The sequence below is a fragment of the Helianthus annuus genome, chromosome 2 (assembly GCF_002127325.2).
Source record: "Helianthus annuus cultivar XRQ/B chromosome 2, HanXRQr2.0-SUNRISE, whole genome shotgun sequence".
Lineage (NCBI taxonomy): Eukaryota > Viridiplantae > Streptophyta > Magnoliopsida > Asterales > Asteraceae > Helianthus > Helianthus annuus.
Genome location: NC_035434.2, coordinates 89,548,226 through 89,561,711, shown reverse-complemented (window position 1 = coordinate 89,561,711; position 13,486 = coordinate 89,548,226). Strand labels below are relative to the sequence as shown.

General features: G+C 35.4%; 1 long non-coding RNA gene across 4 annotated transcripts; it reads left to right on the top strand.

Annotated features, from left to right (window-relative positions):
* Positions 1–6,940: 6,940 nt before the first annotated feature.
* LOC110916650 lies at positions 6,941–12,886 on the top strand. 4 transcript variants are annotated; one of them, XR_004880873.1, is made up of 11 exons: positions 6,941–7,446; positions 7,603–7,690; positions 7,762–8,038; positions 8,113–8,555; positions 8,652–8,741; positions 8,851–8,929; positions 9,000–9,172; positions 9,336–9,503; positions 9,643–12,319; positions 12,409–12,494; positions 12,567–12,886. It is a non-coding gene; the product is annotated as an uncharacterized LOC110916650 (long non-coding RNA). The 4 variants fall into 4 exon arrangements; XR_004880874.1 differs by having other exon boundaries at positions 6,942–7,690; positions 7,762–7,805; positions 7,931–8,038; XR_004880875.1 differs by having other exon boundaries at positions 6,942–7,690; positions 8,402–8,555.
* Positions 12,887–13,486: the final 600 nt, after the last annotated feature.

Sequence of the window (13,486 nt, the reverse complement as noted above, 5' to 3'; positions counted from 1 at the left end):
CCAAGTGCACAAAACAACATCAATGTGCTTCAGCAATCTCCATTATTTCTTACTGAACAAAATGGAACTGCACCAAAATGTCCATTTTACATTAACAACCACTTATACAAACGTGGTTACTATCTTGCAGATGGAATCTACCCTACATGGTCCGTGTTTGTCAAATCATTTCGATACCCTCACTTAATAGACAAAAAGAAGTTCAAGAAGCAACACAAGGAGGAAAGAAAATACATGGAAATGGGGTATATAATGAATCGACCAATGCGTGCTAGGACTGTGAAAAAAATTAGGTATGTGGTGTATACTTGTATTGTCACACCCCCAAAATCCACACGCGGAGTATCACCGCATAGAGGCGTGACTGACCAGGATCAAGCCACCAATCATATTGAACAATGTATTTAAAGTAAGTAAAAAAAATCTAACCACACAATATAATTGGTGTTCAAAACAAGTTAACCAAGTAAGTGATCAGCGGAAGCATAAAGTGTAAAACCAAAACATGAGTTTAATTGTTTGAATGTTTAACATGGAACTCAACAGTCCATGTCCCACAACGACCCTGCCCTCCATGCAAGCTCCTGCTAGTACCTAACGACCTGCAAGGCATGTAACAACGAGTCAACAACAAAGTTGAGCGAGTTCACAGTTGGTTGTTTAGTTATAGTATTCGTTTCGTAAATCAAATATTCGTTTTGTAAACCATGTATCGTATTAATTCGTATCGCGGTCTTCCAGACATGTGTGCGAAGATTAGTGGGGGCTTTCCATGTGTTACTAGACCGAGTGTATCGACTGCTACGAAAATGTAAGAGGTGCCCTAAGTCAATGTCTATCAGCATTGACCCTTTGCCCATAGCCCATTAGTACACGCCCGTTCGAACGACACGGTGTGAGGTTTGTTAAACCTAAAAGCGCTATTAACTAATGACCCGCTCGTCATAGGCCTCGGCGATTAAGTCGATATAAATGAGGGACTTCATGATAGAGATTTGGTCCAGTGTGTATTCTTGGCATCCTACCCACGGAGGATGGTTGTAATTACCGTTTAGTTCATTTACCCATTCCCAACCCTTGGGAATCCCATGCCTTGGAAAGAGTGTGAACTCACCTTTGGTTGCTCGGTTGAACTCTTAAAATAGCTAACGGTCAGGGTTGGTCAATCACGTCCTAGTATGATTACCATTTAGTCAATTAGTGGTTTCAAATAGAGCACAAAGTTCCTACACGTATTCTAACATGTTGAACATAAAATATTATAATGTATATATGTACACATGCATGCAATGTGTCGCTATTAGAATTAGCGACCACATATTCGTCACAAATCACAAATAAATCTTGTCACAAAATTTCAGCTTTTAAGTGCATTTTCGGACAATTTGCGGTGCGTTAATCGGGACCGTTCGGGCACCGAATAGTTCCCGAAGAATTACAGAACGTTTCAATCGAACGAAAAACCATTGCATTAAAATTTGGTGACCAAATTCCTTACGGATTTTTCGTGAAAAATCTTGCGCCAAACCATGATCAGATTTGACATAATCTGGTCAGGTTTGCCGAAAAATTTATTTAAAAATATACGTTTATCCGATTGATGAAATTCCAGTTGGAGGTTTGCATGGCCACTTAAGATCATCTACGGTAAAAATTTCAAGTCTAAACTGTAAACACATATTAAGTTATGGCACGAAACGTGAGCTGCTTTTTCTGCAGAAAATGACAGCTTGGAGCAGTTTTGCGATTAAATTCGTTAAAAATACTTAGACCTGTCCGAACAATATGAAATCACTGTGGTTTGAAAGCTACTTTCGAATACTTGATTTTAGGCTCAGAAAACATAGAGTTTCGATAAGTTTAAGTTCCAAAAGAGACTCCGGAAGTTGGCGTATTTTCTGCAGAAAACGCAACTTTAATTGCTGAAACAAAATAATTTGTTTAAAATAGCAAACGACGTCCAAAAACCATGATTCCAGCGCCATTAGAAGCGTATTTTGAAATAACACGTTATAGACTCAAGAAAACCAAATTTTCGTTAAGTTATGGCCCGGTTACAGCCGATTACAGTCGGCTGTAACTGTTTGGCAGCTTACCGTTTTCATTACCCGAACCCCGTAAACACTCCTTTAGTGAACCCGATCAGTTGCGAGATTAATCATATTAGTTTACAGATTATCTATGTCCAGTTTAACACTATAATTTGCTAAATTATCAAGTATTTCAATCCTATACTATCATACCTCCACATAAACATATTCATGTCACAACGCATAATATCTCTTGTTAAACCCTTCCCCACAACTGACCTAACACAGCCCCTAACCCACGAGATACACCCTTAATATTCAAATTTAACATACAGCCATGCACACCCACATCGACAACCCCGACATACGAGCTGATCGAACTATAATCACACTTACAAGCAGCCAATGCACCAACAGAACGATATGATCATGTAACACAAAAACCATAGTTTATGTTATAAATCTCATATGTTTTTGTTTAAGAATGTTATGAGTAAATTCTCATGGTGATTTTGAAAAGAAAAAGATATGTTTTACTAAACATGGCAAAATCCATATTTTAAAGGAAATATGGCCAATTTTTCTTAGAAATCATATCTTATAAAAACTATCATTTTTGACAAAATCTTTACTAGATTAAAAAGATTTGAAAGAATGGTTTTTATAAAAGCAAAACTAGATATAAATATATATTTTTGAGAAAATACATATTTAGTGATCTTAACAACTTATGTGATATGTGTTATTTGATTGTATTAGTTATATATATGGAAGTTAGGAACTTGAATACAATGACACAAATAAACACAAGACACATTACAACTAAAGTCTTACAAGACTACACATAAATACACCTTAAAAGCAAATTACGGACGGTCCGAATATTCGGATACAACTTATGGACAAATCGGACTTACGGACAAATAAACGGACTATATAAGTGTTTCGGACTATAATATGTAATATATCAAAGACTTGGTAAACTATGTTTTCTAAACCGAACAAGTAACCATATATTTTCTACAAGTATACAAAATATATTACTTATGGTTTATCTTAAAAAGGTATTGTTTTTTTGAAATGTATATATATATATATATATATATATATATATATATATTTCCTAACATCTAAAATATATTATTTTAGCAAAAGACTAAAATTATATTTTAGAACTAGTCTTAAAAATAGTTTATTTTTAAGATGATTTTTATACCTTCTACCAAGCATAGATTATATATTCTTATGGAATATATCTTAAAATATATGTATATACATTTTAAGGATACAAGATCACGTATAATGAACACGAGGATATACGTATTCCTATACGCACAGCTATATACTCACTCATATCACCAACACTTGGTGAAAACACAATTATACAAGTACAAAACAACTCACAAGATACAAGAATATATATATTTGGCAAAATATATATTAAACAGTTATCAATTAATACATCTAAGACACAGTTCAACGAATAACAAATACATACAAGTCTTAACACATATTATGTATATATATATATATATATATATATATATATATATATATATATATATATATATATATATATATATATATATATATATATCCTAACATCTAAAATATACTATTTTAGCGAAAGACTAAAATTATATTTTTAGAACTAGTCTTAAAAATAGTTTATTTTTAAGATGATTTTTATACCTTCTACAAAGCATAGATTATATATTCTTATGGAATATATCTTAAAATATATGTATATACATTTTAAGGATACAAGATCACGTATAATGAACACGAGGATATACGTATTCCTATACGCACAACTATATACGTGTCATATCACCAACACTTGGTGAAAACACAATTATACAAGTACAAAACAACTCACAAGATACAAGAATATATATATTTGGCAAAATATATATTAAACAGTTATCAATTAATACATCTAAGACACAGTTCAATGAATAACAAATACATACAAGTCTTAACACATATTCAAGATAAAAGACTTGTACATGAGTCATTACAAAGACCGAAGTGTCTAACAAATATAGGACGTTTGTAGGTCGTGACACTGTTCAAGACGACCGCACGTTAGATCATAGTTACTTATAATTCACGGACGCAATTCTGTGAGTTCATGTCCCCTATTGATTTTAAATGCTTTACAATTTTACAACTATCGGGGAAAATACATGTTCATAGTATGATATGTCATGGAATGAAACACCTTAGATCATGTGCGAATAGGGTTATACAACTAAGCACCATTAATCCAGTTTGGACCTAGGTACAAGGGGTTAGATCTAATGGGTTTTGGGGAGCCCCACTCTTAGTCATGGACCCATACAGAAGAGTGCGTTTGTGTCCCAGTCGATGGTAGTCGACTCGTCTAGGTTTAGATTGCTTCCTATTCCGTCACAGATATTAATGTCCTTGCAAAACATTAATGATCAACGATTTCATTGACGCTTTACATACTACATCTTTACATACTGGTTCTCATCTTATACAACTCACATTTTACAGATACATTTTATATAACCCACATTTTACAGATACATCTTATACAACTAAACCACATGAACTCGCCAACTTTTGTTGATGTTTTAAACTAAACATGTATTTCAAGGAATTAGTGGACCATGCAGATATTTCAGACAAGAAAGCAATTATCAAGACTCCAAGCAACCATTTGAAGGGTTTACCCGTTATATACCGCCTCTTTGCGGTGATATAGTGGTCAAAGCCTTAACATTTTAGAACTTACATTTTGCTATGACAACTTATTTTCATTTGATGGTTTGTAATCAGTACATTTAACGTATGTTGTGTTCTTTTGAAACAATTACGGCAATGGCATTGGAGCATGTTTTATTCATTTAGTATGTTCACTTATATATTATGCAATGAGAACCGATCAGATCACACATCGCGCTTCCGCTACGAGCGGATGTGACATATGGATCCTCTTGCATTGATACGTAGTGACTAGTGGATAGAGGAAGAGGGGGAAGTGGGCTAAGTGGTACCACTGGTCGCACCGACATTCGGGGTTTGGTGTGGTTTCTCCTTGGTTGTGCCTGTTGTTCCACTAGTTGGTGGGGTAGTAGTGGGGCGTCATCCTATGGAGGGAGGAATTTTAGGAGGTTCACGGGAAGGTGTGTGTGGGTGTCCGGAAGATTGGTGTTCGGGGTATTATAAATGGTAAATTGGTTGTTATATATGTTCCATTCGTCTGGACCATGACATGGGGAACCATGTTATGATCTGGTATCACTGGATAACTCAATGGAGTGGTGCTCTGTTCCGGAGTTTGGCATCTATGGGTCTGAATCATCGGCCCCTTGCCTTGCCCTCGTCGTATTGGAGGCATTCTCCTGACAAATAAAAAACCGGTAACTATATAGATAAGAGTAGTCCTAGAGTCTAGACTTGGAGTTTTCTTAAGGATTCTGCGATTGTGAGTTTAGACATAGAAGGCTAGTGTCTAAATCCCTCAAATTTTGGCTCTGATAATAACCCATCACACCCCAATTTCCGGTAGTCCCGGTCGGTGGTTTTATGCGTGACGATTGATAACAGTTTCACAGTATTCAATGGAAGTAAAGAGATAAAGTAATAATGTAAAAGTTTGAAATTTATGAAAAAAATTATAAAAAGTGTTTGATACAATATCCCATAAGTAGGATCGGATATAAAGCGAGCTTAGGATATCACAGACCTTTAAGCAATGAAGTCGCAAATTCCGAAAAAAAACTGTTTCTTTGACCGAACCATTCGAGCCTATATTCAGGATTCATTACTTGTGGTTTAGTCTTTTGGAAATACGCCAGCTTTCACTGGTAAATACAATTAACCGACTCATTTTAAAACCATTTTCATAAATCATTTGATATATAATATGATAAACCGTGTGTTAATCATTTAGTCTTTCTTGGGATAGATTTCTTGTCACCAGTTTTTCATGCTTGTCAATACAGTTGGGTACAAGAAATCTATGCCGTAGTGTGATCATGGTACACACCACCTTTAATATTACGTCTTCATGGAGTATACCTACTACCCCCATTGTTTAATGTTACTCAAGCAATACAAATTAAACCAGATTCTTATATTTATGAAAGCATTTGTCCACTTATATAATACCCGCTCCACGTGGCTAATACCATATCCCAAGTTTTCAAATAAAAATAGGCTAAGAGTATTTACCTTTGCTAGCAATTAAACTATTAAATAAGTCTTTGAAGCAAAGCCGTAATTCAAGTTGTATAACATGCATGATTATCTGGAAGGCTTATGATTAATGACTGCAAGGAACACTTGAGAGCAGCTCTTAATCTCCAGAGAAGCTCCAAAGACGTGTTTTAGAGTGAGAGTGAAGGTATGAGTGAAAATGGATACTATAACATGCTATTTATACTAAGCAAAATGCTCTCAAATCATGAAAAGTGTTGCCAAAGATCGTTAGGAGCTAATTAGTGTCACAACACATGGAGGAAGGAGAGTTAGAGTTGCATAAACTGGAGCTAGGTGGCAGCCTTCTCAGGCCAGCTGCCATTTTACTGTCAGTGGCACCCCCTTACGGACCGTAAGAGTAGTGCCTTACGGTTTGTAAGGACCCTTGGCGCGTTCTAGTTTTGAAACACCCTTGCCGTCCGTAAGGGACCACTAGCACTTGAAAAATTGGAATTTTACATGTTTAGTCATTTGTCATTATTCCTTTCTCCATTTTTGACGTATTTGGTCCCTCTCCTTCTACAAGTCGAAACTAAATGGAGAGTTTTGATACTTGTCATGTTAAAATTTGATAAAATTATACGGGATGTTACAGTTAGAGAAGTTTAATTTAGGGAGTATATTTATATTTGTATTTATCTATCTCTTATATTAAAGCAAAATAATGTTGACCATTTGACCATGATGTGGCAATGGTCTTTGGCCAGAGAAATGGGTTTTAGGCGCCATATCTCAATTCTCTCAATTCTCCTTACCGCTCACAATTCCTTCATTCTTCTTTCATACGCTCCTTGGATTATATATGGAAAGTTGATTAATTCATCAATTACCGGAAGATCATATGGAAGCGTTTCCAATCTTTTGCAATTAGTCAAAAGGGGTATTTTCTACCTTGAAACCCTAATATGTTCATAGGTGAGAGTCAGAGACGCCGATTTGGGCAAGAGAGAGATAATCATAGCGAGAGAGATATGACTGTTATACAAACTAATCAGATTCGCCAACGATTTACGAGTGCCGAGATCGAGAGGTAAGAAGATTTGAAACTCATTGGTGGAAAAGATTGTTTCAGTGTTGATGTAGTCGGCATTAGGGATCTCAAGGTGAGTTTATATTGTCTAACAATTATGATAATCTAAGAACGAGTGGCTGTAGGATACTAAGAACGTTCTTCCACCACAAGGTGAGTTTATCTTACAGTTATTTTCTTTTTTAGTTCTCTGACGAATTCGATTTTGAGATTAGGGTTTATTTTTGTTCATATTATGTTATTTGAGTTGATAAGATGACAAAGAACTATAACACTACGACTTTCATGGGTGGTGATTTCCATATTTAGGATGACGGTTCACTTTTAGGCTCTCTCGAAGGACGGTTCTGTTGGCAAGAGAGTAAATGAAGGTTTTTGGATTTCTATTGAACTTGAGGTAATAGTTGCGTTACTTTTTTTTTTCTAAATTATGCCTTTCTTAAAGTTTTACACCTTGATGTTGCACAGGGAAGCAAGGTTTAGGTCGTTCTTGAATATCACAGGACTGTTCCGTAAGTATAAAGATCAGATTGAAACACATGAATAAGTTCGCCTGGACACGTTTTCTTAAAGCACTATTTTTTTTAGGATTTACATGATTATCTATTATTTGAAGCATCTTATTATTGTCTGAAAGAAGGGGAGCTCCATTGTATGGAAATTAGCAAGCGAGCGCTTCGGTCAGCAGATTTGGATGAGGTTCTGATGGCGAAAGGGAAAATTAGACACATGAACCCATTTCAAGGTTCTTTTTAACCTTGTTTTTAACTTCTTTTGATTATTATAGATTTATAATGCTAATGTATAAACACCATACAGATTGTTTGTGGCTTTGATTAACTTTCTCTGTTTGTTTGGCGGCCTAAAAATGGTGACTGAATCGTCTTTGACTCAAGAAATTGATAGAAGAAGACGCTCCAATTCGATTTGGATATAGGACCACTCTTCTTATGGATCAGTGGTGGTCCTGGTTGTTATGGCCCAGTGGTGGTCCTGGTTGTTCTTCTATAGCTTATAAAGTTGCTGAAGAAATTGGTCCTTTACATATTATGTTAAACTGTAAGCAGTTGTGTAATTACACTTAATCAAATTTGTATATCTGTTACAGTTTATGTTGACGCAACAGAACACCTTCCCGCTGACGATCCAAAACACCATCTGGTAGACGCACTATTGACAGACCCTCTGACAGAAAAAGACGCTTGCCTTGCCATCTTATCCTTCAAAACTTGCACATAAGTGTCCTTTGGATGTCTTAGCAAGTGAGTGATTTTTTTTTGTTTATTGTTTGGGCATATAGACACTCTGGTACATAGCTAGCTGATTTACTTAGTTACTTTGCACCCTTACAATTTTAGATTCATTGGTGGAGCCTTTGCAATAAACGGTAACTTCAGGCCATTGTAAAGCAAGAAGTTGTGGTTGACCTGAATCTCCAATAAACTTTAGTAAGCACATCAAAACGTATGTTAAACAACAAAGAATGTTGAAGCATGGGGGGGGGGGGGGCAGGGCTTGTAACAGGCTAAGTGACATGTTGCATCTGTATTTTTATAGGAGGAACCAAAGAATGATGACGTAGCAGCTGAAAATGAAACTGATTTGGACGGTGACATTTTCGATGAAATGCGTGAAGGTTTGTATACGGTTTAAAGTTTTAATCATCAACATAAGTACTTACGTTAATTTTAAATGTTCATCTACAGGAGGATGATGCTGAACCAACCTCTAAAGAAGAAGAAGAAGGGAGCGACGATGATGATAGTGATGGCTCAGACGAAGAAGTGATGGTTCTAAAGAGGAGGATGAACCTAAAACCAACAGGATCCAAAACATTATTTGTTGGCAATCTAAGTTACTATGTTGAAGAAAATGATTTGTATGTACATCTTATTTATGAGTTTTGCCACTTTACCGTTATTGACCGTTTCATTTAATTGATAAATTTTAACTAATTCGGTCTGGATGAGGTTTTTTTCCGCTCTTGTCATAGAGGGAAAAAATGGCAATTTGAATTTCTGTTTTGTTTTTAAATTTGTCAGTAGTCCCGAGTCTGTCATCAAACGATTTGAGCAACAGGAATATGCAGTAGATAGTAAAGGCGTTGTGGAATACATTAGAGCTCTTGTTGCCACTGATGTGATTTCTGAATATCTTGGTGATGACCAATCTGGAAAGCCTTCCACTCTTTCTACACTCTTTCTACACTGGTAACTTAAATCATTATCAAACTTTTCTTTATTGATTGCTCTGAAGAGTTGTTTATTGATCTTGGTACTGTTGGTTGTAATGAAGGTGTTAATATAACAGTCTTCTATGTTCATTATGTGGTTTATATTCTACTTTCAGTTGCAAGAATTGAAGGAACGCGCTTCGGGAAACTTGGATGAAACCTTTCTAAGCCCTCGTATATCTGAGAGGCAGCCATTGCATGTAATGATGGTAAGAGTTTACTTTAAATATTTGTCACAAGCTGCTGATTCAAAAGAAGTTGCTTTTTTGTAAGTGCCATTGCTAATGAGAAGTTAAATGCAGATAAAGAAGCTGCTGGTAGTAAAAAGAAAACAAGTATGCTGTTATAGACTATTATCTATACTAAAACATAAGGAATCAAAAAGTAATTTACTCAATATTTCAATTAGGTCAGAGCTATTCGTGTGAATACTAACTAAGAAAAAGAGTTACTAAACCGAAGACGTGTCTGCTTCTTGTAATAAGAACACGGTTTAATTACAGATTTCCAAGAATCTAGGACGATGGATAAGTCGAACATTGAATTATTATAATACATGAGCAGGTGAATCAATTTCAATTAAAAAGAGTAGTAAAAAGACCAAAATACCCTCAAAAGGTTAGTTTTGGCGAATTTTAAAGTGAAAGGTATAGTCTGCAGTTTAGATGAAACGTAAAGGTTGTTTGTCCAATTTTGTCTTTTTTATAGTATAAATGTGTTAAGCGGATGAACCCGCCAACCCGACCAGGTTTACCCGAACCCGACTTGCAAAGATATGTCATATGTGCTTTGCTGATTTAACTCTTTAAACTTTGGGAAAAAGGATCTGATGGCAGTAAAGGGAAGGTGTGTTTTCTTAATAGACTTTGGATCATTATATGAATGTTTGCTTAGTGATTACTAAATGTGAAGCCTGGATATCCGTATGTATCAAGTAAATAAATTGAAATGGAAAATTGCATGACCATTATCAAACATAGAATACAGGATAAAACCATAATAGGCTTGCAACTAGGTTTTCATAGTGGCATACTACGATTTGTCTGTATAATTTCAGAGGCTAGTAAATGGGTCGGACAAGTTGAATAACTGGTTATAATGAGCAATTTTTTTGGTACAGATCAGGTTGGATTGACCTAATACTAATTTACTTGTAAGTTAATTACTTGGATACATTTCTTGCTATTCCTGAATTGCCTTTGAGTTTAATTTTATTTTATTAGTTCGTCAAGATATTTTCAGTTATTTGACTAAAATGTGTCTATTAATTTTATGTTGTTTGGTGACACTAGGCAAGTGCCTAGATGATGCAGTTGTTGACTGTTGCATGTCTTAAATGCCCATCATTTTTTATTTGCACATGGAGATACTATTTTAAATTAGGATGTTGACTTTCTTTGTGGGGTCAAAGTAAATTTGACTATGACGTTTAGAATTCTGATTGAGAAACGGGTCCCTTAATTGGGTCTTCCACTGCAGCGCAGTGGTTGTTCCCATCTTGAGGCTTGGCCTGGGGTTTTACTCGGGTTCGAGTCTGAGTGGGGCGCAGTTTTACCTATTCCACGGAGTTTCTGCACATCAGGGGTGTGATACGCTTTCTAGCGGTGGTCGAGTAGTCGGCCTTTGGACATAACTCCGAAAGGGTGGGTTTACACGTGGAAAGCAGTTAGCCGTTCAAAAAAATAAAAAACAAAAACGGGTCCCTTAGTTGTAGAACTACAATTATAGCCCTTAATTGCACATCAGGGGTGTGCTACACTTTCTAATGGTTTTTGCTATATTGCGTTTAATTGATATGAAAGTGCTGAACCGATGAATGTCTGATTTAAATCCCTAGATGTCAATGTAAAGCATTGTCTCCTTCATCTCACTCTCTCAATCTCCGCAGGAGCTTCTAACTCAAATTAAAGGCAACCCCTCTTTCTCTTTCTCTCTCACTATCTCTTACACATTAGTTCATATTTTTAAATTATATAATTATATTTGAAGAAAATTAATGGCTACATTGAAAATTATAAAGAATACTGTAGATGAGGTTTTTTTACCGATCAAAATTTTAGTGCCCTTTACTAATATTGCACCTGTTACCAAAATCTATCTTGGTGGCCTTTACTGATCAAAATTTGTAATGGTGCCCTTTACTCGCAATTTTTAATATGTAGCTGTAAGTATGATTGTTAGTATGTAGCTTAAACAGATGTGTGAATGGACTTCAATGGTTAATTCTATTAGATTTAAGATTGGTTAAGCCGTAAATCCATTTTCTAAAATCTATAATTGCTTTTTAGGATTTTTGAACTTTTCAGGCGAGTTAAGAGGCGTTGCAAATATCGTTGACCATATGCGGCGTTGCCAGTGGTGGAGACCAATTGTGGCATTGGGGTAAGGATTCCATAAAAATTAATGTAAATGGTTGATTTGAGGTACCGTTTATGCACCAGGTTATAATGGATTCGTAGAATAATAGTAATAGTTGAAGAGGTAAAGGTTGGGAAATACATCAGAGTCCATCCTAATCGGTTCCTCACGTTTAAGGGTTTGGAATTTATATCTACTAATAGCACAATGGAAATGAACAGTGTATATAGTCGTGGTTTGTTCTGATTAGGCGATCATCCCCCTTTGAGACACGTGTTGTTCAGCTTTACCAACACCTCTTTGAAAGTCTCAGACGAGACTCAAGAGAAAAGCCTGTTACCATTTCTGTTGATGATGGGATCCGCCCAGGAACAAGTTTGGCAGATCTTGCAAAATCAAAACCCGTATTTAGGAAAGATGAGTCGATCACTGCTGGTATGTCATTAGCCAAAAAGTAGTCTTTTTTAGTATCGTATCTTACACTGTTTATTTCTTTTTGTGGCTTTCCTAACGGGAACTTCCAGCCAAGTGAGTGACGGTGTTGAGCCGTTGTCCTTATGAAGAGAAGTATCGCTCTACAGAAAAGATTACCAACTGTTGGTGTATTCAGGTATGCAGTTACTTCATTGACTAGCTTTTTAAGTACATTATTGTAATTTTGTTGTCTTTTATCGAACTGCAGGACTTTTGTTGTTAGTGGTGTACCACCAACAATAATGGGCATTGGCCTTGCTGTGGCAATTCCAGTTGCAGTTAAGGCTGTTGGGTTTCAAATGGATGATATTGACCTTTTCGAGATCAGAGAAGACATGGTCATTTGGAATCACAACACTTGACCACTAATTTTCTAGACACAACTTTTACTTTCTTCACTTTTTCTCATTGAGGTTTATGAGATTAAATGAAAGGTAGATTAGGAAGTTTTTTGTTAGAGCCAACTGCAGTTTAAGCTAGATAATGAGACAACTTGACCTGTTGTATAGAGTTTGCATATGTTACATATATATATATGGAGGATAAAGGTATTGCCTTTTTAATCAGCATCGTATTTCCAACGAAACTAAATGCAAATGCATCATGTGCAAATCATTATAATTCCATCTAGATGGAGTCTATTACCTTCGTAAAGTATGTTTGCAGACATCTAACTTTGTGTGCACTGATGACATCAAATAATTTTATTTAAAAAAGAGATTTGAGTATAGTTGCATAACATCGATTGTTATCATTAACTTGGCCAAACATAATTTATTTTCTGTTAGTTCGTTCTTTCATCTTCTTGGGCACATGATATTTTCTTGATATCTTCCTGGGCAAAGGATATTTGGTACACTGTCTATCATTTCCGATAATATTTCAACGTATATATAATTAAAATATTTATGTCAACAATGTTAAAGTAATTATTTTTATTATTAGCCACCAGTGTATCACACGGGTACTTAGACTAGTACTATCTAATAAATAAAACTCATAATGGACATAACATGATTCTAGTATCTTCTCAGTTTGTGAGTTTTCGTCTCTAATAAATAAAACTCATCAATAACATAAAAAAATATTTTTAGATATTTAATAAAAAGTTAATTATGAATTCTTATT